The sequence below is a fragment of the Enhydra lutris genome, unplaced genomic scaffold, assembly GCF_002288905.1.
Source record: "Enhydra lutris kenyoni isolate GAN:26980312 unplaced genomic scaffold, ASM228890v2 scaffoldscaffold167, whole genome shotgun sequence".
Taxonomy (NCBI): domain Eukaryota; kingdom Metazoa; phylum Chordata; class Mammalia; order Carnivora; family Mustelidae; genus Enhydra; species Enhydra lutris.
Window position 1 is genome coordinate 79036 of NW_019154251.1, and position 12511 is coordinate 91546.

The following is a 12511-nucleotide window of genomic DNA, read 5'->3' on the forward strand; positions in this document are numbered from 1 at the left end:
GTTTGTCTGTTTGTTTGTTGTATACTGGCCTTATATATTGTGGAAAAAATAAGTACCAGAAACTTCAGTTAATCACTTTATCAGAAAGGAGTAACCTGCCATAGTAAAATTAACCTTAAAAACTTAAAAACAACATGTAGGTTTCTTTGATGACATCTGAAGCCTCATTCCACTCTTAAGAATGAAGACATTGTTTTAGTTTTTGAGAGGAATTAGATGAAATTAGGCACAGTGCAGGCATTACTAATTACTATTGTATCATTTTCAAATATTTTTAATGGAAGATTATTGTATAAAATCAAGAGACAACATAACATAGGTATATTTTCCTAAAAGTCTTAAGTATTTGAAAAAAAGAAAAGCAATTTTTAGATAATAGATACAAAATGTTAAAAACAGCCAAAAAAAAGTATAGTTTGTACCAGCTAAATGCAAGCTGACATGGATTTCACAAGATAACAAAGCCAGAATCCTCTGTATATTCATCTATTAACTGCTTGTGTGTTTTGATGAGCTCGCCAGCCTGCACTAGCCATAAAGATACAACCCCAACCATAGACAGAGCCTTGGAAATTTTGTCCACAGGACTCTGAGCCAGGGACATCTGTCAGGTGAAGGATGGGCTCTCCCAGGCACATCCAGGCCCAGGCTGGGCTGGTTCTGGGCTCCAGAGTGGAGTTGAAAATTTCACCAGGGGCTCCCTGCCTGGGCTCCTCTCAGCCAATGTGAGGTCTCACGAGTACAATTCAGAAATTTCCGTGGACAAAAACCCATCCTTCCTTTGTGGTCCTCAGTCCACTGGACACCCTTTGTGGACAAAGAAACTATTCAAAAAATATAACAGTGGAGTACCTGGGTGGCCCGGTCTGTTAAGCATCTGCTCAGGTTATGATCCCAGTGTGCTGGGATTGAGCCCCGAGTTGGACTCCCTGCTCAGCAGAAAGTCTGCTTCTCCCTCCCACAACTCATGTTCTCTCTCTTGAATACATAAATTAAAAAATTTTTAAAAATAATAAATAGGTCAACTCATCTTCAACAAAGCAGGAAAGATTATTCAAAGGAAAGAAAGATAGTCTCTTCAACAAATGGTGTTGGGAAAACTGGACAGCCACATGCAGAAGAATGAAACTGGACCATTTCCTTTCACCAGACACAAAAATAGACTCAAAATGGATGAAAAACCTAAATGGGAGACAGGAATCCATCCAAATCCTGGAGCAGAACTCAGACAGCAACCTCGGAGACCTCGGCTGCAGCAACTTCTTGCTAGACACTTCTCCAAAGGCAGGGAATGGAAGGCAAACCTGAACTATTGGGACTTCACCCAGATAAAAAGCTTTTGCACAACAAAGGAAACAACTGACAAAGCCAAAAGACAATTGGACAGAATGGGAGAAGATATTTGCAAATGAAAAATCAGATAAAGGGCTAGTATCCAAAATTTATAAAGAGCATATCAAACTCAACACCCAAAGAACAAATAATCCAATCAAAAAATGGGCAGAAGATGAAAACATTTCTCCAAATACGAAATCTAGATGGCCAACAGACATATGAGAAAAATGCTCCACATCACTCAGCATCAGGGAAATCCAAATCAAAACCACAATGAGATGACCACCTCACACCAGTAAGAAGGGCTACAATTAACCAGTCAGGAAACGACAGATGTTGGAGAGGATGGGGAGAAAGGGGAATCCTCCTCCACTGTTGGTGGGAATGCAAGCTGGAGTAGCCACTCTGGAAAACCATATGGAGGTTCCTCAAAAAGTTGAAAATAGAGCTACCCTACCACCCAGCCATTGCACTACTGGGTATTTACCCCATAGATACAAGTGATCCGAAGAGGCACCTGAATCCCAATGTTTATAATGTTTATAGTAGCAATGTCCACAATAGCAAAACTATGGAAAGAGCCCAGATACCCAATGACAGTTGGATGGATAAAGATGACACACACACACACACACACACACACACACAATGGACTATTGCTCAAATATTTAAAAAAAATGAAATCTTGCCATTTGTAATGATATGGATGGAACTAGAGGGTATTATGCTGAGTGAAATAAGTCAATCAGAGAAAGACAATTATCATATGATCTCTCTGATATGTGCAATTTAAGAAACAAAACAGAGGAGCATAAGGGAATAGAAGGAAAAATAAAACAAGATGAAATCAGAGGGAGACAAGCCTTAAGAGACTTAACTGTAGGAACCAAACTGAGGGTTGCTGGAGGGGAGGGGGATAGGATGAGGTCTAACTGGGTGATGGGCATTAAGGAGGGCATGTGATGTTATGAACACTGGGTATTATATAAGATGGATGAGAGGTACCTGGGTGGCTCAGTGGGTTAAAGCCTCTGCCTTCGGCTCAGGTCATGATCCCAGGGTCCTGGGATCGAGCCCCAGATCGGGCTCTCTGCTCAGCAGGGAGCCTGCTTCCTCCTCTGTCTGACTGCCTCTCTGCCTACTTGTGATCTCTGTCTGTCAAATAAATAAAATCTTTAAAAAAAAAGATTCATTGCTGTGAATCTCAGGACACCTATTCCTATTCCATCTGACAAACACCACAGATTAACCTGTTCATTTGGGGTTCCAGTCTGTCCACCTGGTCTACCTTCGTGACACAAAAGTGTTCCAGCCCTCATTTTGGCCCAGGGACCAATCCGTTTATTCCCATGGCATCTAGTGTTGGTTTTTAAGTCCGATTTTCCAATCAAGGGTGGGAGGGCTCTCATATCTGAAACCTCAAATTGATGCTGAAGCAATCCTGAGGTCCTGCTGGTCAACCTGGACCCCGGAAGGCATCAAGACCTCTACCAACCTGCTCCTTCTTCACATGCGCCGTGTGCAACAGTTGGCCCACCGCCCCCTTGTCCGCGCCTCCCTGGGAAGTCGCTGCATCCTATCGCCTTTCTCCGTCGTTCCCACTGCTCCGCAAACCTGTCCCTGCCCCAGCTCAGACCTGGTGAGGTAGGGAAGGAAGCGGGAGTCGATGGCAACAATACGCAGGGAACCACGGGAGAACCCATGGCGCCCTTTCTGCACTGCCGGGTTCCCATCTCTGGGTCCAGGACGCCCTCTCCCGTAACCCCGTGGCCTCCAGTTGGTTCCTGTGGGCAGACGGGCATCGGGGTGTGCTAGTCAACCTATCTGGGCGGCCCCACAACCCGCCAGGGAAATGCGAGTTTCACCTCTTCCCTAGCAAACCTACTGGTACAATCCTCAGCGGATCCGAGACCTGCGGACGCTGTGGCCCCGCGAGGAGATCTGCTAGCGCTGCCGGCCTCCTGGAACTCTGCTTCGCAGACTGCAGCCAAATCCCATCCCTTACTCCGGAGGAACTCTATGACCGTGACGCTAGGTGGCGCCAGACAACAGGTGCAAAAGTATTCACGCTGGTCCAGCATCGTAGGCGCCCGGCGGGGGCCGCAAGTTGAATGTCGTCGGGTTGGGTTGGGTTCCCGCTTCTCAGCTCCAGGTGGGCAGAGGGCGCCCGGAGTGGACTGGGGTAGCCTCGCCCAGAGTTCCCGGATAGAGGCATCAGCAGTCCCTGGCACCGCCAACTATAACCACAGAAGGAGGGCTTTTGACTTTTTTATCCAAGTGGTCTCCTGAAACCGCCTTTCCCTGCCCGGGACATCCAAGGAGAAGCGGGCAGACTCTAGGCGACTCCTGCGCCAGCGGGAAATGTCAAAGCTTCCTGGAGAGGCCAGCAGACCGGGTACCCTACCCCAGCTTCCCAGAGGGACAGGAGTGCTCCTCGATCTCCAGGGTGGACAGAGAAGATTCCACAGGGTTCCGTGAGCCTGCCCTGTGAAACTGAAACCATAAAAGTACTCAAAGAAAACGTAGATGGATCAATTTTAGTGTATGACGTTGGAGTGGACAAGGTCTTAGGAAGCATAAAAGTAAGTCCAGAATGCTACTGTCCCTCAGAACAATGTATTACTTAAACTATAACCCCTGGAGCATTTTACTAGTTACCAAGCACATGTAGGTATGGCCTTAAGAAAAACATATACTGACAACAGGTCTTTGGGGAGAATACGATATATGACCGTGAAGCCGAGCAGCTGCAGATGCCCTTCCCGCTTAGGGCTGAACTCCTCCTGCTTCTGGGAAGCCGAGCAGCTGGGAACGACTGGCCTGCTCGGGGCAGAACGAAACACCGCCTGCTTCCCTTTTCCATTGTCGCTCCTTTCTCTTCCCAGAAGCTCCCGTTGTTAGTTAGATGAGTCCTTTGAATGTGCTTGGTTAACTATAAACTTTACCCTCCTTCTTGTTTGTCCACAGACATGTGACTAATGTTTGACCTTCAGCAGTTCCTCTGTTGGCTATTGTTTCTAATAAAAGTGAGACTCTGGAGTTGCTTGGTGCAGCAGTCTTTTCGACTGTTGTCCCCTGCTCCCAATCTCTTGCAGCTGACTTGTGCCTAATTCTTCTCCTGTTCGCCGACTGGAAGCGGCACCAGAATCCATAAAGGAAAAATGATTGATCAATTTCACCACATAATGATTAAGTACAGTTTACCTTTGCATAAACCACAAGGAAAGTCAGTAGACAATAAATGGGTGTGGAGAGCATTGGGCCATATATAGATGTACTAAGAATATTAATTTCAGCATTCCTTGTTACAGGAACAAAAAGTTGGGGAAAAAAGAACAGCCATTCAGAGGAGCCAGATGAATCTTTGGTGTATCTATACAACGCAATACTATCCGTTTGTGTTTATGAGCAGTCCAACTCAGTCAGCTGTGAAAAGTGGCTAGAGACTGGGTGACTTTAAAACAACAGAAATTAATTTCTCCCATTTCTGGAGGCTAGAAGTCCAAGGTCAGGGCGCTGGCATGGTTGGGTGAGGGCCCTCTTCTGAGTCAAAGACTTTTCTTATAATCTCATATGGTGAAAAGATCAAGGGAGCTTTATGTGGTATCATTTATTTTTATTTTTTATAATTTATTTTAATTCCAGTATAGTTAAGTTTCAGGTATAAAATATGTGATTCAATAATTCCACACATCATCCAGTGCTCATCAGGACACGTGTCCTTCTTGCTCCCCATCACCTATTTAAACTATCCCCCCCTACGTACCCCTGCTCTGGTCACCATTAGTTTGTTCTCTATAGCTAAGACTTTGCTTCTTGGTTTGTCTCTCTTTTTTTTCCCCCTTTACTCATTTGTTTTGTTTCTTAGATTCTACATGAGTAAATCATATGGTGTTTGTCTTTCTCTTATTTCACTTAGCATTGTATTCTATAGTTGTAGCCATGTCATTGTGAATGGCAAGATTTCATTTTTGTGGCTGAATAGTATTCCATTGTATATATACGCCCCATCTTCTTCTCCATTCCTCTCTCGATGGACGCTTGGGCTGCATTCATCATTTGGCACTGTAAATTTTAAAGAATACTGCAGTAATCACAGGGGTGCGTGTGTCATTCTGAATTAGTGTTTTTGTATTGTTTGGATAAATACCCAAGTAGTGCGATTCCTAGATCAGAGGGTAGCTCTAGTTTTGTAAATTTTTGAGGAAACTGCATATTGTTTTCCAGAGTAACTGCACCAATTTGCATTCCCCCCAACCGTGCAGGAGGGCTCCCTTTTTTCCCCATCCTCGCCAACACTTGTTTCTTGTGTTGCTTATTTCAGCCATTCTGACCCATGTGAGGTGGTATCTCGTTGTTTTTTTGTTTGTTTGTTTGTTTTGGTTTGGTTTTTTAAAGATTTTATTTATGTATCCGACAGACAGAGATCACAAGCAGGCAGAGAGGCAGGCAGAGAGAGAGGAAGGGAAGCAGGCTCCCCGCCGAGCAGAGAGACCAACTCAGGGCTCGATCCAGGACCCACAGGACCACAACCCGAGCCAAAGGCAGAGGCTCCAACTGACTGAGCCACCCAGGCGCCCCTCTCTCATTGTTGTGATTTGCATTTCCCTGATGATGAGTGATGATGAGCATCTTTTCGTGTGTCTGCTGTCCATCTGGATGTCTTCTCTGGAGAAATGTCTGCTCATGTCTTCTGCCCATTTTTTAATTGGATTATTTGGTTTTTTGGGTGTTGACTTGTACCAGTTCTTTATAGTGTTTGAATGCTATCCCTTTATCAGATTTGTCATTTAGAAATATCTTCTCCCATTCAGTAGGTTGCCTTTTAGTTTTGTTGATTCCTTCCCCATGCAGAAGCTTTTCATTTCAATGATGTCCCAATACTCTACTTTTGTTTTCGTTTCTCTTACTTCAGGAGACATATCGAGAAAGAAGTTCCTATGGCCGATGTCAAAGAGGTTACTGCCTGTGCTCCCTTACAGGATTTTTATGGTTTCAGGTCTCACATTTTGGTCTTTAATCCATTTTGAGTTTACTTTTGTGTATGGTGTATGGAAATGGTCCAGTTTAATTCTTTTCCCAAGACCATTTGTTGGAGAGATTGTCTTTTTCCTCTTGGACATTCTTTTCTCCTCTGTCAAAGATTAACAGAACATGTAGTTGTAGGTGTATTTCTGGGTTTTCTATTCTGTTCTATTGGTCTATGTGTCTGTTTTTGTGCCAGGACCAGACTGTTTTGGTTACTACAGCTTTCTAATACAACTTCAAGTCTAGATTCGGGGTCTTTTTTTAAAAAACACTCATCCTACCCACAACTTGCACAAACATGAACTCCAAATAGATCACATGCTTAAAGGTAAAAGGTAAAACTGTACAACTTTAAAGGAAAAATTCTAATAAAAATATGTGGGCTCTGAGGCTAAGCAAAGAGATTTTAGTCTTGACACTCAATGTGTGATTCATATAAAGGAACAGATCAGCTGGAATTCACCAAACTTAAAAACCCAGGCTCTGTGAAAGGGACTCCTGAGAGCCAGAAACCAAGACTGAGAAAATAATTGCAAACCACATATCTGACCAAGCATTGGTAACCAGAATGTGTAAAGAACTCTCAAAACATAGCAGCAAAACACAAACAAACCAATGACAAAACAGGCAAAAGTAATGAATAGGTTATTTCACTGAAGAGGGTATGCAAACGGCAAACAAACTCATCTGTGAGAACACAAAGTAAGATCTGAGAGAGCTATAATGACACCTCTGTCAGAAAGTCTCAGACAAAATGTACCACAGTAGCAAATGCTAGTGAATATGAAGAGAAACGAGGTTACTCACACATGGATGATAGTCATATAAAATGGTCCAACCACTCTGGGCAAGAGTGTGGCAGTTTAAAACAATAGCAACAAAACCTCCAAGAACCAAAAACCATGCAAGTGCTCCAAAACTCTGCAACTCAACCCAGATAGATGAGAACAGTTTGTGCTGTAGAAGGTTGACTGACCAGGTCTGGGGAATGTTGAGAATCAAACGTGCACATTCCCAAGAAAGGTCTGACCTTGCCTGTGTCCTTGCTTATGTCCTTGACTGTCTAAAGCCTTGAAATGTCCTGGGATACCAGGGTGGCTTAGTTGGTTAAGTGTCTGCCTTCAGCTCAGGTAACAATCCTGGGGTCCTGGGATGGAGTCCTGCATTGGGCTCCTTATTCAGTGGGGAGTCTGCTTCTCTCTCTGCCCATTTCCCTCCCCTCCCCCTCTGCTCATGCTCTCTCTCTCTCTCTCACTCTCTCTCAAATACATATAAAATAAAATAAAAAATAAACCCTTGGAATGTTGTGCCCAGTAAAGAGCATTTTGGCTTACCTGGGGCATTAGGTCATTTAGAGCAACAATGTGATTTATGGTGGGGGGCCTTGGACCACAAGGTATCAGTTTGACCTCCATGAAGTCAACTTTCTAGAATCAACTTTCTAGACTCACAGAATCCTGTGAGTCCTTCTATGGAGTGAGATATTCAACCTGAGGGTGCTCTGCAGGACTGCCAGCCCTATGCATGATAATACTTGCATTCACACAAAATTCTGGACAGGAATGTACTTAGCAGAACTGGAAACAACATGGATGTCCTTCAAGGGGTGAATGGTTCAACAAATGGTGGGGAGGTGGGGGTAGGGTATGGGGCAAAAGTAGAACGACGTGTTTGGAGAATCATATCAGAGGAAGAATGGCCTGGAGTGGGCAATGGATTGTCTATATCATGGGGAGAGACAGGATGAGGAAAGTCTTCTGGAAGTTGGAAAAGGGTCACTAGGACAGCAGTGGTACAATCCATTCAGAGGTAAATCTGGAGAATGGCCAACGTGAGAAAGACCAAAATTTTAGTGTATTTTTTTTAGTATATAGTGTCCAGGAGGCATTGCACTCAGAAAACCAGCTAGGCATTTTGTCTATGATTTAGGGGGAGAGATAAATGCGGGGTTTATAAGCACTGAGGTAATAATGCCTTAGAAATGGATTAGAACACCCAGAGATTATTTAAAACCGTGAAGGGATAGAGATAGAAGAATAGGGCTGAGAGTTGTGCTATGATGCATTTCAAATTTTAAAATCGAGGAAGAGGATCCTATGCAGGCAAACAGTGCTGTGGAGGAGCCTCAAGAAATAGGAATGAATGCAGTGGATCCTAGTGTCAGGAGCCAGAAATGAGAGTATCCTTGGACACAAGATAAGCCACACCCCCTGCCTCTCTAGCCCCGCCCACCACTCAACCCAGACAGGAAGTGGTGTCCCAGCTTTTTGACCTCTCTGCTCCATTCATACAAGGGGTCAACTGGGATGGGCCAGTCCCCAATCCCCTACATCCTCAACTGCTTCCCACATACTTTGAGCCCCTGGAAATTCAGTTAGCAGCCCCAACCGTCCAAGCCCCAAGGCCGGTGTCCCTCCACCTCCCCTCCAAGCCAGCACAGCCCCTCCAGGAGACTCAGGCCAACGTCCGGGGGAAGGGATGCCCTTCCCATAGTAGAGATGAGCGAAGGGGATTGTGTGTCTTTGCTCCTGGACCCCATCTTACAAATACTGTGTCCCCTCCATGTTGGAGAAACAAGATAAGCAAGGCCTCATGCCCGGCTGGCCAGCCCATAGCCCTCACAGCACAGCCTGAGCTCTCAGCAGGTCCAAGCTCTCCCAGCAGGCAGGGGCAGACACACACACACACACACACACACACACACACCCCAGTGGCCAAGTGTTCCTCCTCCTGGGCCCAGCAGTGGTCGTAGCAGAAAATGTAGCAGGAGACCATCACTGCCACTTCTTGGTCCCCTGAACTGACAAGCCCAAGTGATTCTCACTCTAGCTGGATTGTCAGTGGATGTTGCCACTCACTGTGGGAGCGAGAGCCTGAGGCTTCCTAGTCTGTCATTCTCCTGAGTGGTACCCTCCATTTTATTCTGTGTCCTACATTCCTTCTCCTCCATGAACAGTCATGATCAAGAAAACAATCCTTGGCATATACCACATTTGGTTCTCAAGCATGAACCAAGGTGAAAAATAACACAGATGGAGACCTTGGTTATGAACGGTTTTGTAAAGGAATTTTTTTTTTTAAGAGCTATCAACATGTTCAAGTACCGTCTACAAAAGAACTTCAATATAAATGATTGCTCATCCCTCCCTCTGGTCTAAACTTTCTTTCCCACCTCAAGTTTGCATAATCTCCAGCCAGCTTCTCTGACCTGGACTCAAGTCATATGGACTCACCTGATGAAACTTCTGCTTCCCTGCTGGTCTAGAAACTTTTGTTCTCACTTGCCTCCATTGCCTGTGTTCACCACATACCTAAGTCCACTACCGTAACATAGTAAGTGAGGAATTCTATCTCTACGGAGACCGTGGGCAGGTTAAAAAGAAAATGGCTCTCATCTCTTCTGTGAAGACACAGCCTCAAGGAAGGCCAGAGCATGAGTGAGGGTGTGGAGAAGGAGTGTATTTCCACTTCAATCCCTGACCTGCCTACCAGGGTGATGATCAGAAAGGTCTCCATCCTCATCATCTTCAGGTTGAGTATGTGGTAGAGGTGGAAGAGGTCGGGGAGCTGGACAGAGAGGCAGGAGAAGGAGGCATCCTTAGTGTAACTTTGTGGAAATATGACATAATTTGTGTTTGACAGTTTTGCCTTTTTATTACTCAAACAATGTTTCTATATGGTTCCAATCCTTTTTCCATCATTGCTTTAGTTCCAGAGCCCATATCATAGAAGGATCTATGTCATAAAAGAAGTCAAAAGCAGTCTTGAATAATCAAAAGCCTTCTGCCAAATTGTCTAATGCTGATTTGTCATCTGGCTTTGCTTCTTCTACATCTTCTTCCTCATCATCTGACACTGTTTGGAGGCCTTGTCCCCATCAAGGTGTCTTCTGTTAATTCCTCTGGTGTGGTGTCTGTTAGCTCTTGAATTTCTCTAAGATCCATATATTCAAATCCTTCAGCCCCCACCTGTTTGCCATATTCACGATTCCTGTCATGATTTTCTTGATTGCCTCTGTCATAGATCCTGTGAAGTCATACGCAGCACCTGGACACAGTTGTCTCCAGCAGGAATTATTATTTTGGGCTGAATGACTTTCATGGATTTTTCTATAATGATGACTTCTTGAGAAGCGTATTGTTCTCTCTCCCCATGTTCTCTTCCACAGCTGTGACAAGCCTTTCTGTAGACTATCATTATAAGGAATTTTAATGGTATAATGAATCTCATGACCCTGAAGCTGAATTTGAGACGTTGGGTTTCAAGGCAAGTAGACACTTCAACACCTTTGGTGTTGAACATATGGGTTTCTGGGTGGCCAGTGTCATTGTCCAATATCAAGAGAATTAAAAAAAAAAAAAGGCTGTCCCTTACTAACAAAGTAATTCCTGACTTCAAAGACAGAGCATGGATGGAAGCAATCGAGAAAAAAAGCATTCTCATTGTTCTGGACTTCTTCTTGTACAACCAAAAGACTGGAAGCTGGTGTTTCTCTTTTCCCTTCCAGGCATGGGCATCAGTAGCTTTATAGACAAGGGCAGGACTCATCACACATCTGACTGCATTTGCACAAAGCAACAGAGTCAGCTTCTCCCTAATTGCCTTAAATCCTGGTATTCACTTATTTTCCTTCCTAATAAATGTCCTTTATGGCATTTCCCCCCACCTCCTGAATAGAGCACTTTCATCTGCATTAAAACGTGTCCAAGTAGATCTCCTTTCTCCTCAATAATTTCCTTCATGGTGTCTGGGAATTTACTGGCTGCCTCTTGGTTGGCAGAAACTTCTTCTTCTGTTATCCTGACATGTTTAAAGCCAAACCTCCTTCTGAAGTTATCAACCAGCCTTTGCTGGCATTGAATTCTCCAACTGGAGATCCTTCACCTTTCTTTCACTTTAAGTTGTGATATAAAGACTTGGCTTTTTCTCAAATAATCTCAGAGTGTATAGGTATGACTTTCTTAGAGCAGTCCTGCTTTCACATAAAAGCTGCACTTTTCATATGAAATTAAAAGGTATTTCACAAAAAGGGTAACGTGATTGTGCCTGCTGGGAGAGCTGCTGCAACAGCTTCATGAATTCCCTTTTCTTTTGTTGTAATGGTGCTTATGCTGGGTTCATTCAGCTTGAAATTATGGGCAGCTGCAGTGGCAGACCTCAGTCTATGGTTCATTCCAAGCAATTCCTCATTGTCTTTTGATGCTATGACTTCTCTCTGCTTGAGAGCACACCCAGAACCACGTGGTGCTTTGTATGGGTCCCAGGGTGTTATTCAAGGGTTACAATATTGCTCTAAATGCAGTGACTCCTGAGAGAAATTGACTGCGATAAACGCCTTACTGGAGAGATGAACGGCCTCTGTGCAGATGATTACTGTACCATGCTGTTTTAAGGAGATACTCCCCAAAGCTGAGTTCTCAGTAATAGCAACAGGAGCTGGCTATAAAATTATGATGGTAGGAAGGTATGTACTACAGTAATTTTTATGAACTTATGATTTGATACTACATGTTTATATTTGCTTACATTTGTCTTGACTGTGAATGGTGCCAGGCATGGCCTGTGTTTGTGTCAATAAAGTTTGATGAATCTTAACTTTTTATAGCTTTGTGTGAATCGTGTGATAGTAAATTAGAAAACAGATTAGGCTTTATGTATATTTTATGTATACGACACATACTTAACTTTTCTTAAGTTTTTGGGTATTTCTAGGTCATGCAGTTTATCAGTGTTTTTTTCAAATTATCACAATTACCCAAAACATTTTCCAGTATATTTATTGACCAACATTCATGTATAAGTGGGGCTGTGCACTTCAAAACTGTGTCATTCATGTGTCAACATGACTTACAAATTATTAAAAGATGAATATTAGATACATTTCAACAGAAATCAGAAAATAAAAATCCAATCGAATATGTGAGAAACACATTTGCAACAGGTATGAACCCATGAATTTGTCTGGGCTTATAAATGAGCAGGACTCATCAGGGGAACTGTCGTTGCAACATAGTGAGTGGCTCGGTGTCCATCCTTTGTAATTTCACTATTTCAAATTCACTAGAGTCCCCAAAGTTAGATGGCCAAAGGCCTTGGTCCTCATCTATTTCCCACATCTCACCTTTGTCATCCTTTATTGAGGGAGGAG